The 19,701-nt window shown below is 36.2% G+C and overlaps 1 pseudogene; it reads right to left on the reverse strand.

Moving 5' to 3' along the window:
* LOC123610322 overlaps positions 1-10,495 on the reverse strand; it is a 110,138-nt pseudogene extending 99,643 nt beyond the window's left edge.
* Positions 10,496-19,701: the final 9,206 nt, after the last annotated feature.

The following is a 19,701-nucleotide window of genomic DNA, read 5'->3' on the forward strand; positions in this document are numbered from 1 at the left end:
AAACAGAAAGCTCCAGACTCAGATGGGTTCACAAGTGAATTCCACCAATTAAAGGAAGAACTTTTACCAATTCTTTCTTTCTCTCAGAAGACACAAGCTAAAGAAATACATCCTAACTCATTTTACGAGACCAGAATTAACCTTAAAACAAAGATGAGACAGTAACATTGCAAATAAAGAAAACTGCAGACACAATACCTCTAAAAAATCATTAATAAAATATTAGCAAGTCATATCCAACACTGTGTACAAGGAATTATATACCACAACCAAGTAGGATTTATCCCAGGTATGTAAGGCTGGTTCATAATTTGAAAAATAATTACATAACCATCACATAAAAAGGCAAAAAAACCCTCACAATTACATCAATAGATGTAGAAAAATTATTACAAAAATCTAACACCATTTGTGATAAAAATTCTCAGTAAGGAATAGAAAGGAACTTCCTCAATTTGATAAAGGATATCTATTTTTAAAATCCACAGATAATATACTAATGATAAAAAACTTGAGGGGCACCTGGGTGGCTCCGTCAGTTGTGCATCCGACTTCAGCTCAGGTCATGATCTCACAGTTTGTGAGTTCGAGCCCCACGTTGGGCTCTATGCTGATAGTGGGAGCCTGGAGCCTGCTTCAGATTCTGTGTCTCCCTCTCTCTCTGCCCCTCCCCTGCTTGTGCTCTGTCTCTGTCACTCAAAAATGAATAAATGTAAAAAAAAAAATTTAAAAAAAACTTGAAGCCTTCCTACAAATAAGATAAACTAGGCAAGTATGTTCCTTCTCACCACTGCTTTTCAACATTGTACTGATAATCCTAGGTAATGCAATAAGACAAGAAAATGAAATAAAAGATATTGAGAAGGAAGAAATAAAACTGTCCTTGTTCTTAGATAACATGATTATCTATGAAGAAGATCTAAAAGAGCAGAGAAAAAACTTTAGAAACTAATGAGTGACTACAGGAATATTACAGGACAAGGTAAATCCATAAAAGTCAATCATGTTCCTATATATCAATAATGAATAAGTGGGATTTAAAATTAAAAACACAATACCATTTACATTAGCATTTCCCAAAATGAAATACTTCAATATAAACCTTAAAAAGTATGTTTAAGATTTGTATGAGGAAAACTACAAAACTGTGATAAGGGAAATCAAAGAAGAACTTAAAAAAAAGGAGAGATTCTCAATGCTCATGGATAGAAAGACTCAACGTTATCACATACACACTGTATGATTTCAATTACATGACATCCTGGAAAAGGGTAAAACTATGCAGACAGTAAAAATATCAGTGGTTACCAAGGGTGAGGGGTGAGGGGACTCAGTTGGCAGAACATTTTTAGGGCAGTGAAACTTTCATTTATGGTATTATAATGGTGGATTCATGTCATTATACATTTTTCCAAATCCATGTAATATATCCAAAGAGTGAACTCTGAACTTCAGGTGATAAAATGAATCAACTTAGGTTCATCAACTGTAACAAATAAAGAACTCTGGTAGGAGATACTGATAATAATAAAGGCCATGCATGTGGTGGAGTCTGGGCAGGGGGGGGGGGGGAGCGAAGAGAAATCTATGTACTTTCTCCAATTCCCTTTTAACCTTTTCTAATGAAATCATACCAAGAAATACAGACAAATAAACACAAGTGGACCTCCTCTTGGTGAAGTATGGTAAAAAACTAAAATTTTACCTACTCTTTTCTACCCACACCAACCACCACCATTCAAGCAACTGTGAAAATAATCCTGTTATAATTCTCCCCAGAAGCAGAAATAGCCCAGAAACAACTAACTTAAGCAACAATTTAAGCTTAAATAAGAGTTACGTGGTATTATTTATGCCATACAGTATTCTATAGTTTCAATGATTATTGTAATGATACCAACTGGAAGTTAGGATCTTTGACTTCACACTATTTCTGTCTACTGAATATCTCTACACCTAGCACAACACACACACATTCTCACTAAAACTACTCCTTTACCTATTATCTCATTTAGTATCTTCCAAATCCTAAACATTCCCATTCAACTTTCCCTTCTATATCTCTTCATCTAATCTACTATCAAATATTCTGGATATATTCTTCAAGTATCTCTCAATACAGCCATTCTTTTGCTACACTGCTTCTCTTTTAAGGGCTTATCTCATTAACTTGCTATACATTTCTGCCTCCAGTCTCTTCTTGATCTGCACATTGTCCTCATACTTATCTAAGTCATACAGCAGATAGTATAGCTGTTCCATTGTACCCCTTTACCAAAAATATATATATATATATATACACATATATATATACACATATATATATACATATATATATACACATATATATATACATAAAATATCTTTTTAAAGGCCACAGACCTTCATTAAAGTACTCCTGTATAATTTTTCAGATTATTCTCACAATATTTTTCCTTGGCCTGTAATCCAGTCAAAATAATTGCACATCTAGATAATACCATTCTCCTTTTGGTCTCCATGCCTATTTCCAGGCTTTCCTCTTCAAATTTCATTCTGTATATTCTCTACCTAATAAAACATAATCTTACAAACTTCATCTTAGAATCATCTCTTTAAAGTCTTTTCTCTCTCTCTACAGTGAGATACTCTCTCTCCAGCCCCTCACTAGACTCCAGCAGAATTTCCTTGATGCTTCTATTATAGACATTATTAAGTACAGTGTAATTATCCTCCACCATGAGAGCTTTGTTACTAGATGTATGGACTTGGGTATATATCATTATTCCCCAGAAAGGAGGAATTCATTATATATATCGGTTCTTGCAAAGTACTCAATTACTCTAGTTCATCAAATGTAAAATGACATTCATTATAAGAGGCACATTATTCTATATACTACTGAGAAAAGAAAAAACTGATTGCAATTAAACTGACATGCCATTGAATATAAGAAACATCTCAGTTTGAAGGATGTTAAAATATGAAAATAAATGAGAGTCTTAAAAGGATTAAAATAGAATGCTTTATTTTGAACCCTAAATATTGTTCAGGGAAAATAAAATAACCAGAAATATTTTTAATCAGTGTTAGTTTGCACATTTAAAGAAGGTATTTTTTGTAAACTATGTAACCACTGTGGGAAACATAACGGAGGTTCCTAAAAATACTAAAAATAAAAATGCTATATGATACAGTAATTCCACTACAGGGCATTTACCTAAAGACAATGAAAACACTAATTTGAAGAGATATATATACCCCTACGTTTATGGCAGCATTACTTACAGTAGCCAAGATATGAAAGCAACCCATGTCCATCAATAGATGAATGACTAAAGAAGATGTGGTGTGTGTATGCATAAACACACACACACACACACACACACACACACACCCACACACACACAAAATGTAATTATTCTGCCATAAAAAAAGAACAAAATTTTCCACAACATGGATGGACATAGAAACCTCTATGTATTATACTAAATAAAATAAGACAGAGAAATACAAATATCATATAATTCCACTTATATGTGGAATCTAAAAAAAAGGCAAACAAAACAAACAAGAACACTCTTACATACAGAGAACGGGTGGTTACAGAGTACAGGTGGGTAGGAGATTGGTGAAATGGGTGAAGGGGATTAAGAGGTACAAATTTTGAGTTATAAAATAAATAAGTCACGGAGATGAAAAGTACAGTACAGAGAACATAGTCAACAATATTGCAATAATGTTACATGACGAATGGTGAGTACACTCACCATGGTGAGCACTGAGTAATGTACAGAATTGTAAAATCACTATGTTGTACACCTAAAACAGATACAACATTGTATGTCAATTATACTCCGATAGTAAATTTTTAAAAAAGGAAAACTGGGGGATGGTGAAAAATAATGTCACCTACATTACTTAACTTGGACGATTACATTTTTAATGTTAGGTTATTTAGAAGATGAAGTACTTTAAGGAAAATAAATTTCACACAACTGCAAAAAAGAAAAAGATATTTGTTTTTAAAAAGGTGTTAAATAAAAGCATGGGGAAACAAACGATACAGATGTGACATTTAATCTCAAGTATACAACCTAACAATTCCAAGTATTTGATGTGATTGAAAACAAGCATTTTAAGTCACTTGAAACAAGTCACATCCTCTACTAAAATATGGTAATCATGAATACACAATTACAAGATATAGTAAATGAAACAAAAACAAACAAAAACAGTTGTCATAATGATGTGTGAATAGATACTTCAAATACATAAGTACTACATTGATTAAAAAAACATTCACAGGAGAAAAAATAATCTGTATTAAATATCTTAAAAGATGGGGCGCCTGGGTGGCGCAGTCGGTTAAGCGTCCGACTTCAGCCAGGTCACGATCTCGCGGTCCGTGAGTTCGAGCCCCGCGTCAGGCTCTGGGCTGATGGCTCAGAGCCTGGAGCCTGTTTCCGAATCTGTGTCTCCCTCTCTCTCTGCCCCTCCCCCGTTCATGCTCTGTCTCTCTCTGTCCCAAAAATAAATAAACGTTGAAAAAAAAAAAAACAATATCTTAAAAGGAAGTAAAAATGGTATTCTCTGGAATATTGCACTAAATGAATCAAGAGCTGATAACAGAGATTCTAAAACAGCATTTGATTTTTTTATTATTTTTGTAATAAATGAATATAGAAAATATGATGTTTAATAATTAGATATACAATTCATCCTATGTTAAATAATGTGATGAGAATAAACTTTACGTAGGTGTTATGAAATATATACTTTGACATATAAAATTAATAAATTAAGTATTTTAAATAGATATTTATCTCATTCAATTAAATATCTAAAGGTTGACTGGAAAATGTGGGCATTTTCTTTATTTACAAGCGATTTTTATTATAATATTTGATATACAGTAATCTTGAATTAACCGTACTGAGGACATTTCCTATGTCAAAATAATTTTTTTAAAGTGTCCTGCCTCAATGTGTGTCCATGTGAATGGGTCATTAAAGTCTTCCTAATGCACTGCTATTGCTTAACAACAACAACAAAAGTTTAGAATAAGGAAGATAAATTAAAAAATATATATTAGGAGATCTGGCATAGTATCTTATTAAAACCAAGTGCTTAACTTTCTTAAATAAAAGAATAATAGTTAAAGAAGACGTGATACACACACACACACACACACTCATACACACACAGGAATATTACTTGACCATAAAAAAAAAAATAAGATCTTGCCTTTGTGACAACATGGATGGACCCAGTGCTTATCATGCTAAATGAAAAAAGAGAAAGACAAATACCATATGACTTCACTTATATGTGAAATCTGGAAAACAAAAAAATGAACAAACACAGCAGAAACAGGCCAATAAATATGGAGAATAAACTGATGGTTGCCAGAGGAGAGGTGGGCAAAGGGATGGGTGAAACAGATGAAAAGAGTGTGGGAGGTAAAGACTTCTAGTTATGGAATGAATAAGTCATGGGGATGAAAAGTACAGCACGGAAAATAGTCAATGGTTAGAATAGATTTGTACAGTGACAGATGGTAGCTACACTAGGGGTGAGCATAGCATAACATATGGAGTTGCAGAATCACTATGATGTACACCTGAAACTAATGTAACATTTGTGTCAGCTAAACTTCAAAAAAAAAAGTTTTCTTTCTAAGTTCAGTCATATTGGAAACAATTTCACTGTGACACACCTACAAGTTAATACTCAATAGATATGACGGTATCTATACATATATGTACACATGTATATATGTATACATATATGGTATCTATCCAAATTAATTTAATGAAAAGTTTTCAACCAAGATGTAAAAATGAAAAAAAAAAATAGTTTACAAAGTTAATATATAAAGTGGGATAAAATAATTAATAAACAACACAGAATATTCTATTTCCCCCAAACATCTCAAGTTCTTTTCAAATGAATTATTCAAAATATGGCAATAAATCATAGTAATTTGAAGGTTTTAAAAAAAGACATTTTAAGTGATTTTATATTAACAAAGAAGTTGTCAAAATCAATGGAAGTTTCTTTTTTCATAGTAATGTTTCACTAGAGCATAAGGTTTCTTTTTTTTTTTTTCTGGCTACATATATTTAATTTACTAAAGAATGTTGCTTAGCAAAATTTTTACATAATAGTCATGCAGCTTTTGATATGACATGGATTTTTTTCAAAAGTTACTTTTTTCAACCATCAAAAATGTAAAATTTGACCATGAGAAATTTAAATTTCATTCTTTTAAATTTTTTTTTATCACAAGTTTACTCTTTAATCCCATTCCCTATCTCCCTCCTCCCACCACTTACCTCCTCCCAGTAACCATCAGTTTGTTCTACAGTTAAGAGTCTGTTTGGGGTGCCTGGGTGGCTCAGTCAGTTGAGCCTCCGACTTCAGCTGAGGTCATGATCTCACAGTTAGTGAGTTTGAGCCACAAGTCAGGCTCTGTACTGACAGCTCAGAGCCTAGAGCCTGGAGCCTGCTTTGGATTCTGTGTCTCCCTTTCTCTCTGCCCCTCCCCTGCTCATGCTCTTTCAAAAATAAATAAATATTAAGAAAAATGTTTTAAAGAGTCTGTTTTTTGGTTTGTCTTTTTCCCCTTGCTGATTAGCTTTGTTTCTCAAATTCCACACGAGTGAGGTCATATGATATTTGTCTTTCTCTGATTTATTTTGATTAGCATTATACTCTCTTCCATTGTAGATAGATCATATAAATGTCTATCGCATATATATACACACCACATATTCTTTATCCATTCATTTGTTCATGGACACTTGGGCTGCTTCCAAAGCTTACCATTGTAAATAATGCTGCAATAAACATATGTGTGCAGGTATTACTTTGAATTAATGTTTTTGTATTTGGGGAATAAATACCCACTAGTGCACTTACTTGTTTTACAGTAGCTCTATTTATAATTTTTTGAAGAACCTCCATACTGTTTTCCAGAGTGGCCACACCAGTTTGCATTCCCACCTACGTGCAAAAGTGTTCCTTTTCTCCACAGCTTCAACAATACTTGTGTTGCTGATTTTAGCCATTCTAATGGGTATGAGGTGATATCTCATTGTAATTTTGATTCGAACATGGGGTTTCCTAAGGCAATTAAGTTCTCTAAGTCAAAATATCTGAATTCACATATCATGAGTTTTCACTTTGATCAAAGACAGAAAAGATGGAAAAGGACAAGATCTACATAGACTTTACTATTAGAGAAGTATCCCTGCCCAATTCACACACATGATAAATTGGGAACCCAAACCTTAGAACAGAGGGTAGCCAGTATAATGCCAAAGAAAGTGTAATCTGATATTAAATGTATGTATATTTTCCTCCCATAAATACACAAATTTAAAAATAGTTGCCCTCGGGGCGCCTGGGTGGCGCAGTCGGTTAAGCGTCCGACTTCAGCCAGGTCACGATCTCGCGGTCCGTGAGTTCGAGCCCCGCGTCGGGCTCTGGGCTGATGGCTCAGAGCCTGGAGCCTGTTTCTGATTCTGTGTCTCCCTCTCTCTCTGCCCCTCCCCCATTCATGCTCTGTCTCTCTCTGTCCCAAAAATAAATAAACGTTGAAAAAAAAATAAAAAAATAAAAAAATAAAAAAAATAATAAAAATAGTTGCCCTCTCTAAAACTAAGAGGTCCCCTTTTAAAACATATTAATATAATTGACAGTTAAATAATACCTGCAATTAATAATTTTATTATTATCATGGTTCGTGGGTTTGAGCCCCACATTGGGCTCTGTTGCTAACAGTACAGAGCCTGGAGCCTGCTTTGAATTCTATGTCTTTCTCTCTCTTTCTCTCTCTCTCTCTCTCTCTCTCTCTCTCTCTGCTCTTCCCCCGCTCAGTCTGTCTCTGTCTTGTTAAAAAATTTAAAAACATAGTAATTTTTACTATCGCTTTTTATTTTTTGTCAAATAAGTCCCAAAGTAGTCTTGAAATAAGAGCAGATAGCTTTATAAAAGTCAGAAATGCCATGGTCTATATTCACCCTCTGAGACTCTAGCTAGACATCCAGCTGAGACTCCTAATGGTCATTCAATTACATATTTATAAAGCACCTGTACAAAATGATATGCTACAGAATTTCATGTATATCATAATTGAATGGGAGTGGGATGGACAGGTAAACAATCACTTATAATTAACCATGGATGCTATGGAATTTCTACATATTAGGAGATTGTTGTGTGGAAAATAAAATGTTGAAAACAAAAGTACACTGTTTCTACCTGCAGGGATGCTGCAGAAAAAAAAAAGAAGATGACTAGGTCTGATCCCTTTGCCAAACATGCTAATTACAGCCCTTCTGGTAGACACATGTGTGGTACTTGGTAATGGGAGAATCCTTAAATTTGAAATGCTTTTCCAAGATGTGCCTAGCCTGTTCAGAACTGCTTATGGAGAATAAACATGTAATATAAACCACATAATTACCAGGGTATAACTTGTAGATATTCATGAACTAAATAGCTCATGTTTGTGTAAATGATGACCTGTGTGCATCACTTAGGTATCACAGATGTTAAAACCAAATCAGAAAACATCACAATACAGCAAGAAACAATCTGAAGCACTGTGGGGAGTCCTGCACTTCTCCATACTTCTTCACCTATGTTTCACATTTACTGTTACTTTTGAAATTTTGAAATTATTAGCAAACTTTGGTATTAGCTAAGAGTTCCAATTTTTGTAAGATTTAACAATCCCATGGTGTGAGTTATCTCAGGTTAGCAATCTGACTTGAATGAGAGGATTGTTAAGATTTGTTTAGAAGCTGCATGAGCAAAGCAATGACTCTGTATTTACATAGATTATATATTCTGGGGTATTGTAATGGAAGGATTAATGAAGATCACAGAATTTAATACTCTGAGTTTATCCCCTTCTTGGCACTATCACCATAGTGTAAATAGTGTACATACCTAATAGATAAGCAAACTATATGTAATAGGCACATATCAGATACTTGGCTTAAGAAAAAAATGAGAATACCTTGTCACTTATCATTTCCTGTGCCATTTTTATTAGTTTACTAGGCTACTAGGTGGGCCAATTTAAAAGGATATTCAACAAACAAACGACATACATGGATATACATCTTAGGTAAATATGTTCTGCCCTTGACATAGAGAACAAATTGCAAAAGGGTAAAAGCAGAGGTGAGAACACTTCACAGGGTTAGGGGTGGAGGACTGTAGTTATTAATGGGGAAATTGATACAGGGTTTATATATGGATAGCAGTGAGAGTTAGATATTATGATGGATTAGCAAACTGTCCCGTGCCAGGATTATGGATAAGTGCAAGGTTCAGGATGAACATAATTATTTGTCTTCCATAAGTAATATTTATAGATAAGAGAGAAAGGAGTTATAAGAAGAGTTCTGTAATACCATAATTTGTTTTCTTTTTTCCTCTTTCTTTTCTTTCCATATAATCCATTGGTACAGAGAATGGAAGAAAGGTGTTAGGATATCTGTCCTATGGGACTAGTCTATGGTGAATGCCTCCTAAATAAATATACACATAACCTGTTCCCATCAAACGTTTTTTTAGCTGCAAAGTGGATATTGCCAACAACTAAACTCTTCTATGAGTTTTTCTAAAGCTATATGAATTGTTTAATCTCTTGGAAAGTGCCTAAAATCACAAGCATGTGGGAGAAACTGAAGCATGAGGAAAGGACACGTCATCCTGAAGAGCCAGAGGAAATTCATATCAAGAATACAACTTCAAAACCAGAGAATTTTGGTATAAATAAGAGATGGGGGGGGGGGGACAAGTGAGGGCCCATGGGGGCTTCCATAATTTAATACTGTTTGAAGAGCACACACACGAGTAGCAACCGGTAGACCACACCTTGCTCTGCCCAGTGGACAGAGAGGTGCACACGCAGAGATCTGGGCTTTTGGGACTATTCTCCCCCAGGACAGACACGTCATATGCTGGGGACAGGGTACAAAGCAACACTGATGCAGGGGGAAAAGGGGTCATTGCTCTTGGAAGTGAATAAGGACAAGCTGAGACCACATTGCCACTGCATACTCCCAGGGTCTGTCTGGGTCAATCTGGGGATCCTCTGTCTACTCCCCGTATTTGTGAGCAGGGACGGGGAGTGCCCTGGCAGTTTATGGGTTGTGGTCAGCCTTGGTAATAAACTCATCAGTGAGGCCAAGGGGTAGGATCAGGCTTAGGAGGCTGAAGCATGAGGTGGGAGGACCCAATATTCATGGCTTCACATGTGCCGCCTGGGGAGTTACCTGGTTTGGGAGGAGATGCCCTCTACCACCGACTTGCTGGGTGATGTGGACCAGCTTCCTTTTCCTGTCTGGGCCTCCTCTCCTGTGACAGTCTTGTCCGGGCCCAACCGCAGATGAGGCCCTCCAGGCAGGAGGCGACAATGCAGGCCTCCAGGAAAATGAGAACCGACTGCCCTGGGCCATCTTGGTGCACTCCACGGCCTCCAACAGTGGCACATCATGGATACACAGCGCTGTACCAGCACCTAGGCTGGGGCCAGCGGGCCGCCGAGTCTCGGGCCTCCTCGCAGGTCATCCCTGTACACGCTTCCACTGCTGCCCAGGCTGGTGTTGCCCAGGCCCACACTGAGGGGGAGCGTCCTGGTCAGCCGCCCACTGGGCGCGGGGTCTGTGGGAGCAGGACAGCCTGCAGGGCGAGAACCATGCCTGGAGTCTCCAGCTGGCCTGCGCTGCAGGCTGGGGGCGTGGCCTGAGTCTGCGCAAGCGGCTGCACCTGCGCAAAAAGCGCGTCCTCGGCGAGCTCCCACCTGCCCGAGCGTCCTGGCTGCTTGGCTGGTACGGGTAGGTGGTGGAGCCAGTGTGGGCGGAGGGGAGGGTAGCCTGTGTCTTTCTCCCCCTGTCCATTCCATTGCCGGCACCTGTGACTGCCGCCGCCCACTAGCTCCTCAAAGAGTAGAAGCCCAAGGCCACAGCTTTGACTCAGGCGTGTGGCCATGGTGCAGACCACCACTTGGTCCTTGGTGAAGGGCAATATGGTGACCAGGTCACCTTTGCCACCTGCCACCACACAGCAGGTGTCAAGGCTTCAGAACACGCAAAGCAGGCCCTCCAAAGTAGCTCTTTTTGAGCACACAAAAGAGCGGGGAGTGAGAGTGGAAGGCACTCTGGCAGCAGTGCAGGTGCTGGGTGCGGGCTGGGGAAGAACTTGTTCACTGGCCCTCACCCACCGCCTCCTTGGCCAGTGGTGACAGGGCCCTTGCTCTTGGCGGTGCAGACAGGGAAGCCCGGGCCCTGGGTCAGCAGGCTATGCAGTGGAGCTGGCCCAGGTGCATAGGTCTCTGGCATTGTACGGGTTCAGGTAGCCACTGGCACGTGAAATCACGAACAGACTCTGTGGCTCAGGGCGTTACTTCAGATGTGTTCTTGGTTTTCTCCATCAGCCATTCCTCATTGAATAGCTTGCTGGTGTCCTCATTGAGAGTCAGCTTTTGCACCTGGCTGAGGAGACTCCCCACCCCCACCCCCCATCAGGGAGATGGTCTCTGTGACAGCAATGAAATGGTTGAAGCCATGGCAGATGATCTCGGTGCCCTTATAGATAATACAAATAATGCGAAAAGACAGGACGACTTCCTTGAAAATTAGAACTGACACCCATAAGGAGAAATATCAGAATAAGAAGTCTACCTGACACTCAGATGATGATAATTAAGAGATAATTCCCTTCAGAGATTGTAAAGAAATCTAAAGAAAATTCAGGGAAATAGTAAAAGCCTGTAAGAAAACTCAAATTTCATAAGTAATATGTCCATGCTAAAGGTAAGAAAATCCTAACATAGAATGTAAGATTAAACATTTTGCTCCTACTGTAGAGGAAAAAAATGAAGTAATAAAAACTGTGAAAGAAGTAGTAAATACAAAAGATATCCCACTTCTAATGGTAATTACTCAAAGACAGTAGGTATTGTCAGACATATTTTCAAAGTTTATAATGCAAAACTTAAAAATAATTATAGTATGGAAAATGTTATGAAAATTTATTTTTTTGAAAATAAAACATTATTTGAAGTCAAGAATGAAAGAGTATGGCCACAAAATGATATGTTTACTAAATAATGAAATGGCATAAATCAAGAAAAATCTAAAGAATTGTTTTACATGGAGATATAAGATTTAATTTAATTGCCAAAAAAACAAATATATAGTAAAAACACTATAATGGGGAGCCAAAGGACTTAAATTACCAAAAACTAATGGACTGATCTAGTGATTAAGGTAACTAAAGTCAAATTCTTTTAAATTTCTTCCTATGTAGAGAGAAATTAGAACACTAATTAGAGAAATATAGTTAAACACAAGGTTTTTTAATACATAGAGAATGAATTAAAAGCAAGTGGTATACCTCTCAGTTTCATCTCGTTGTAAAAAAGCAAACCAATGACAATGCATAAAAAAATAAAAGATAAAACAACAGAAAATGTGAATAAAGAAGTAGTGGTCATAAAGGTAATAGAATATTAATTAATTCTTACATATTAACTTAAATTATCAAATTAACTTAAATATTTGAAATTTCATCATTATTAATAATTTCATATTTCATAATTGCATAGTACTTAACAATCTAGAGCAAAGTAAGTGCTTAATAGATAATAGTGATCATGACAATGGTGATAATTATAATTGCTCTATAATATGTTTTAAAAGTGCACCTAATATATGCACACACACAGATAGATAAAATTGAAAATTGTACGTTAATGCAAAAATATATATGTAATGAGTGAGAGGGCATATTTTTTCTTATTTAATGTTTTTGAGAAAGGATTGTGTAGTGGGAAATGGGTGGATAGAAAAGTCAGTGATTGAATCTGTCTTTCAAAAACTGAAGTCTTCAGTAGTTTATAAGGCATAGGCAATAAATTATAAAGAATTGTAACGAGTCAGAGGTTCTCTCACTCAGGTGTACATAGAGGTTTCTTATTCTGGGGAGGAATAAATATGAGGTCCCTGAGAAGTGGAACATGCTTGTGAGAATGGTGACAGAATTCACATAATTCTCTGGAATCTAAGAATGAAGGACATCTCTATCACTTTCTGAGGTGATTTGAGTTAAGTTTTGGTATCTGGGAGGAATGCAGACTCGTAACACAAATTGAATTTCTAAAAACTTGCAAGAAAAAAAAGTCTTTTTTTTTGTGTTTGAATCGCTGAAATGAAATGTTGCATCACTGGAAACTATAAAGAGATATATGAATATTTGGTGCTTAATCATGTTATATCAAAGTAAGTATAAATTATATTTATCAATGATATAATTTTCTACCTATAAAACCCAAGACAATCAATAAAAACAATGAATAAAACTAATGAATTTATAAGTATCCAAAGTTTAAAGTTTCTTATTTATTAATAATAACAGCCTAGAAAAATTATGAACAAAATATTTAGAACAGCTTCAGGAAAAAATATTGTGAAGTACTTAGAAACAATTTTGATGAGAACGTTGCATGATTTCTGAATAAACAGAAAGATGTAGGATGAGTCATAATTATAAATATATGATCACTTCACAGATTAACGTATAAATAGTACTGCAAAATTATTTGCAGAACCAAAATAATAGAGAAATCCACAAAATTAATTACTTTAAAAGACTTGCCAAATACAAAATAGAAACTATAAAATCACTATCATTCATATATAGAAAAGTAACCAGGTAAAAATGACAATTGAAAAAAAATTCATTTCAATAGTAGCAATAAAAAGGTATTTCCATAAAACTGGAATGATAATTTTGCTTTCAAATAAAAAGAATTGTGAAAAACATACTCAGTCTAGGACTGAACTAAGGTCTTCATGAGGCTATCAGTGATTCAATCTTCTAAATTTCTGCTGTGTCTTCTTTAGCATGTTGGCTCCATCCTTATGTTTATCACCTCATATTCCCAAGAAACTTCTTCACCTCCATTATATATCCATATTCCCAGCAGAGAAAAAGAGTAAGGCAATATATAAAATGATATCAATCAATTAAATATGTTCTTTTATAAGCTTACAGGTGGAGGAGCACCTGGATGGCTTAGTCCGTTGAGCATCTGACTTGGGCTCAGTTCATGATCTCACAGCCCATGGGTTCAAGCCCTGCATTTGGCTCTGTGCTGACAGCTCAGAGCCTGGAGCCTGTTTCAGACTTTGTGTCTCCCTCTCTGTCTGCCCCTCATCCACTCACGTTCTGTCTCTCTCTCTCTCTCTCTCAAAAAATAAACATTAAAGAAAGATTTTTAATTGTTTATAAGATATTTAAAGATATTTACTGGGAACATTATCCAGTATCATCTACTGACATCTATTTGTCAGAATTATTGTGTCACACATTTATTTTTAGCTACAAATTATGGTTAGAAATGTAGTATTAGTGAGTTTTATTCTAAACACATTGTCTCCAAACTAAATGTTAAGTTCTGTTAGTTAGGAAGGAAAGTAGATCAAATAATCAATCTGTATTTGTCATTGTGTGTGCACACATACACACATACCCAAAAACACAAAGGTTTAAGTGGGATATATTCTATTAAAGTCTTCCTTTTTTTTCCTGTTCTTCAACCCGAATAATATAAGGAACAATTCTTGATAGTCTCTATTCTTTACTGTTCATCCTTTTGCCTAGCACACTGCCTAGGAAATGGGGCTATTTAAAAATACATATGTTTATTGGGGCGCTTGGGTGGCTCAGTCAGTTAAATGGTTGATTTCAGCTCAAGTCATGGTCTTACACTTCTTGAGTTGGAGCTCTGCATCATGCTCTGTGCTGACAGCTGAGAGCCTGAAGACTGCTTGAGATTCTGTGTCTCCCTCTTTCTCTGCCCCTCCCCTGATTGCACTCTGTCTCTCCAAAATAAATAAACATTAAAAAAATTAAATAAAAATATATATCTTTAATGTGTGTGTATATATATTTAATGTGTATGTGTGTGTGTGTGTGTGTGTGTGTGTGTATGAATAAACTCAGATTAGCTTTGAAACTGGCAAGCATATGATGCCAGAGGTTTGACTGACCTCTGGAATTCTTTGATGGTGACTGTCAACTAGAAACTGTTAAATAAGACTATGTGGAGGTTCTGTTGAGAACATTAAAAAAGTAGGAAAAAGTAGAGTTTTGTATTTTTTTAAGCAAACGTATAGCATTGTTTTGTATTCTTTATAAAAAAAGCAATACACATAAAAGGTTACTGCCACTGTCTGAATTTTTGTGTTTGCCTTTAAATTCAGTGAAAAAAAAAAAAAACAAGAATGTTAAGAATGAGTCAATTCATATGAAACCCACAGAAAAAGTCAGCAACTTTCCAAGATAATGAATGTAGCACACCAGAGAACAAGAAAAATAATTACAAATGAAGGATTCATTTCAGGTATTTGATTATTAATACTTTTTTAGGCTGTTTCATTGAATAATTCACCAAATAATAGACTTTCTCATAAACTGATTAGAAAAAATTTAGGAAGAGGGGCACCTGGGTGGCTCAGTCAGTTGAGTGTCCAACTCATGACTCAGGTCATGATCTCACAGTTCATGGATTCAAGCCCTGCATTGGGCTCTGTGCTGACAACTCACAGCCTAGAGCCTGCTTCAGATTCTCTGTCTCCCTCTCCCTCTGTCTCTCTGGCCCTCCCCTGCATGTATGTGCTCTCTCTCTCTCAAAAAATAAATAAATAAACATTTAAAAAAAGAAAAAAATGAGGAAGTTTTTTTTTGTTTTTTTCTGATGAGTTTATAAGCAATTGACATTACAAAGCCAAGAAGAAGTGATACTAAGTTTGTGTGTGTGTGCTTGTGTGTGTCTGTGTGTGTGTGCATGTGGCAACTAAGAATAGAAGCCATATATTTCTTCCTCCCCACAAACCAATAAGCAGCTATTACTATCTGATTTTACAGATAAGGGAATTAAAGCTCTGAGTTTAGTAACTTCAAGTATATAGACTGGTGAATGGAACATCTACGACATGTACTCAGGAATATTTCACTCCAAAACCTTTTTGAGATATATGACCCGTTCTACCCAAAATTTTCATACAAATGTATGTTCCAAGGAATTTGTTGCCTCCAAATATATGGCATTTATAAAATTTCATCCCTTAGCTACCTATTGGGTATGGACATTCTTTTTTAATGAGATTGTCTACTGGTTAAAATGTGCCTTTTAAAAAGTTTTCTAAGATACTCATACAAAAGTTTTATCTTAGATGTTTAAGATTTGTTGGCACTAAAACAGACACTCAGATCAACAGAACAGAATAGAGAACCCAAAAATGCCCCACAAATGTATGGCCAACTAATCTTTGACAAAACAGGAAGAATATTCAATAGAATAAAGCAGTCTCTTCAGCAAGTGGTGCTGGGAAAACTGGACAGTGACATGCAGATAAATGAACCTGGACCATTTTCTTACGCCATACACAAAAATAAACTAAAAATGGATGAAAGACCTAAATGAAGGACAGGAAGCCATCAAAATCCTTGAGAAGAAAGTACGCAAAAACCTCTTTGACCTTGGCCACAGCAACTTCTTACACAACATGTCTCTGGAGGCAAGGGAAACAAGAGCAAAAATGAGCTATTGGGACCTCATCAAAATAAAAAGCTTCTGCACAGCGAAGGAAACAATCAGCAAAACTCAAAGGCAACTGACAGAATTGGAGAAGATATTTGCAAATGACATATCAGATAAAGGGTCAGTATCCAAAATCTATAAAGAACTTATCAAACTCAACACCCAAAAAAACAAATAATCCAGTGAAGAAATGGGCAAAATACATGAATAGACACTTCTCCAAAGAAGACATTCAGATGGCCAACTGACACATGAAAAAATGTTCAACATCACTCATCATCAGGGAAATACAAATCAAAACCACAATGAGATATTACCTCACATCGATCAGAACTCAGGGAACAACAAATGTGGACAAAAGGGATCTCTTTTGTACTGCTGGTGGGAATGCAAACTGGTGCAGCCACTCTGGAAAATAGTATGGAGGTTTCTCAAAAACTTAAAAATAGAACTACCCTATGACCCAGCAATTTCACTACTAGGTATTTATCCAAGGGATATAGGTATACTGTTTCGAAGGGACATATGCACCACAATGTTTATAGCAGCACTATCAACAATAGTCAAAGTATGGAAAGAGCCCAAATGTCCATCGATGGATGGATAATGGATAAAGAAGATGTGCTATATATATATAGACAATGGAGTATTATTTGTCAATCAGAAAGAATGAAATCTTGTCATTTGCAACTACGTGGCTAGAACTAGAGGGTATTATGCTAAGTGAAATTAGTCAGAGAAAGACAAATATATGACTTCACTCATATGAGGACTTTAAGACACAGAACAGATGAAACAAAGGAAGGGAAGCAAAATTAATATAAAAACAGGGAGGGGGACAAAACATAAGAGACTCTTAAATATGGAGAACAAACAGGATTACTGGAAGGGTTGTGGGAGGGGGGATGGGCTAAATGGGAAAGGGGCATTAAGGAATCTACTCATGAAATCATTGTTGCACTATATGCTAACTAACTTGGATATAAATTAAAAATAAATTAAAAAAAATAAATTTAAAAAATAAGAAATTTAAGATCTGTTGTATATCTGAATGTGTTTTAGTTTAATTCAGACATGACCCTAATGATTTAGCAGCTACTTTTTTTCTTTATTTTAAGCTGCCATTTGGCCTTTGACCCTTGATTTTGAAAAGTCATATTTTTTTCTATCTCTCCTTATACAGCAGTATTTCCATCCCTGCGATCTATCTACCTACCTACCATTGCTATATCTATATCTATGTGTATTTACATGTGTGTGGGGGTATGGGTATACAGGTGTGTTTCTCACAGGTCTTTCCCTATATATTGTTTGATTTTTAACTTTCTAAAGCTGTAACATTCAGAGTTAAGTAGAGCATTCCATAATTTTAATATTCTTTTTTTTTTCTTTTTTTTTTTTGTGAAAGCCTGTACTTCCCACTCCCCTTTACTCAATTCTCCCCCCATCCTGCGATCACCTATTTGTTCTCTGCATTTATAGGCCTGGGTCTGCTTTGTTTGTTTGTGTCCTTTGGTCAGACACAAAGGAATTTATTACTCAAAGTATCAGCATTTTCACCCATTCATGAACCTCAGTTAACTCAGGGTAGCTCACATATATCCAGATGACACCTATACACATAGTGGTTGTGTTATAGGGGAGAAGTCCTGAGCTTAACAAACCAGAATTTTTTTATAATGGACAGCCAGCATGCCTACACTTTTCCAGGGAAGTAAATATTACCTTAATTAAACTTAACAGTAAATCCTACTGAACTTTGCTTCAGAGGATGGCATGATTTTCTTCTGAACCTATAAGCAAACCTGTCCTTAGCTCCAGAGAGATTCTGTTTTCCAAGACTATACAATTAAAAAATACAATACAATACAGGAGCGCCTGGGTGGCTCAGTCGGTTAAGCATCCGACTTCGGTTCAAGTCATGATCTCACAGTCGTGAGTTTGAGCTCCGCATCAGGCTTTGTGCTGACAGTTCGGAGTCTGGAGCCTGCTTCGGATTCTGTGTCTCCCTCCTCTCTCTCTGCTCTTCCCCTGCTTGTACTCTGTCTCTCTCTCTCTCCTCAAAAAAATAAACATTAAAAGTTTTTTTTTTTTAAATACAATACAATACAAACTTCAAAACAATATACCAAACAAAATGCAAACAAGAAAGAGAAGTCAGTGCTTTGTTCATAAGATATGCAGAAATCTAACAGATATGGAAAAGTGTCTCCCAATAATCTGCATATTACTTTTCTGAGCAAGGCCTGCTCTTTTCCCAACATAACTTGTCATTTGACGTATATATTCTCTTCTCAATCTTCAAGTGTTGATTATTTTACAAAGATATTTATGTTGGGGGCACCTGGGTGGCTCAGTCGGTTAAGCGTCCGACTTCGGCTCAGGTCATGATCTCACTGTCCGTGGGTTCCAACCCCGCGTCGGACTCTGTGCTGACTGCTCAGAGCCTGGAGCCTGTTTCAGATTCTGTGTCTCCCTGTCTCTCTGACCCTCCCCCATTCATGCTCTGTCTCTCTCTGTCTCAAAAATAAATAAACGTTAAAAAAATAAAAAAAAAAGATATTTATGTTGTTTAATCCACTTTTCTAAAGTTCAACAGGTCATAAAATAACATGATTGATGGAAAATATATGAGATAAAACAATAAAGTACAACTAAAAATAGACAAAAATTTCAAGGTATATATACCTACTGAGGAGGAGTGGGAAGTATAGTGTCGGAAATTAGTTCACACAAATCCTGTGTGGGATTAGTAATCCCTATATATTTTTTTTGTTTTTTAAAAAGTAATCCCTATACTTAAACTGAATACTGAGAAATATTTTCCCCTGAAAAATGTTATAAATAGTATTTTATACATGCTTATCAATGTTCAATAAAGGCAATCAAATTACTATTTTAAAAGATTTAAAATGTTTATACTACTACAATCTAGAGACTTTTTCCCCTAAGAAGTACAGTATATGGGTCGAATTTGTTTGCATACTGTACACTTAATTCTATTCTGTGGTCACATACTGCACCACCAGCACTGAGTTTGGGTTTTTCCAATTCCCAATATTGATGACAAAAGGAAGTGGTAGACCTGCTTA

Source organism: Leopardus geoffroyi, chromosome C2 (genome assembly GCF_018350155.1).
Source record: "Leopardus geoffroyi isolate Oge1 chromosome C2, O.geoffroyi_Oge1_pat1.0, whole genome shotgun sequence".
NCBI classification, from domain to species: domain Eukaryota; kingdom Metazoa; phylum Chordata; class Mammalia; order Carnivora; family Felidae; genus Leopardus; species Leopardus geoffroyi.